We start from the raw sequence: 1,260 nt of genomic DNA, 5'->3' as shown, positions 1-1,260 counted from the left end.
AACAACAACAACCTGCTGATCAGACCGAAGTCATGACAATATTTATCTATTTTTTTGTCATAATTTGACTTCATTTCTCTGTGTTTCACCTGGGGAGCTAGCCAAGAAAGAAACACAAAAAGTGCAGGAACTTTTTTGTCGCCTGGGTCGCCGCTCCTCAAACTGTTCACTTTTTACGAAGGCGAACAAATTTGTTCTTTTCAAGCACTCCGACTTTTCTAACCTTAGATTAACACAAATTATTTGCCATCTAGGAGTCTTTGTAGTTTAATAAAGAGGTGTCGTACAGATGGACATATTTTCAGACAGTCACTCCTCAACTTGGTCAATCTTTGCTTTCACTGTTGTTATGTCACAAGCAGACATGCGTATGAGGAAATGGGGTGCTATCGCAGATTTATTTATTTTTTTGACCTAAAAGGCAGGGTTTGTGGGGGGGTTGTAGCAGACCAATCACAGTGCTTGTGGTCTGCGTAGAATTGAAGCGTTACATTTCTGGAGAGGTGCACGTCAGTCTGCGTCGTAGGCTATGCGTGCTACGCACAACCTGCAGCCTTCAGCCTTTAGATTTGTCTTAAGGTTCCCCAAAGGTAGAGGGTGCTGGTTCATGCCCACTGCATCATAATCCTTCCCTGTCAGAGCCATGCTGATACAGAGTGATATCACATGGCTACAAGTGTGATATTGTGTTAACACAACTGTTCAATATCACAAGTATGGAAATAAATAAGAAACAACCAGAGTGTCTTTCAACCATTTTGTTTGCGGAACTACTTTCTTCAAATTCAAATCTGGTTCAGCTCAGCTACCAAATCTGACCTCAGAAGACTACAGAGGGTAGTCCGGACTGCTGAGCGAATCATTGGTACAACCCTCCCTTCTCTCCAAGAACTGTCCTTATCCAGGGTGAGCAAAAGGGCTGGCAGAATCACTCTGGACCCCTCACATCCAGCACACTCCCTCTTTGAACTGTTACCATCTGGCCGACGCTACAGAGCACTGAGAACCAGAACGACCAGACACAGGAACAGTTTCTTCCCTCAGGCCATCCATCTCATGAACACTTGACAATAACCGTGGAACACACACTATTTATTCACTCATACACTTATTTATCTAACACTCATACTCAGCCTACACCTCAAATTTGCACATAATATACAGTACCTGTACATAAAAAAAAAACTGTCTATTGTAATATACGTGCACACACATTTGTCAATTTATATATTTTTATTCCTTATTTGCTTGTTCTATTTT

Source organism: Sinocyclocheilus grahami, unplaced genomic scaffold, assembly GCF_001515645.1.
Source record: "Sinocyclocheilus grahami isolate Dianchi unplaced genomic scaffold, SAMN03320097.WGS_v1.1 scaffold19272.1, whole genome shotgun sequence".
NCBI classification, from domain to species: domain Eukaryota; kingdom Metazoa; phylum Chordata; class Actinopteri; order Cypriniformes; family Cyprinidae; genus Sinocyclocheilus; species Sinocyclocheilus grahami.
This window is presented reverse-complemented; position numbering follows the sequence as displayed.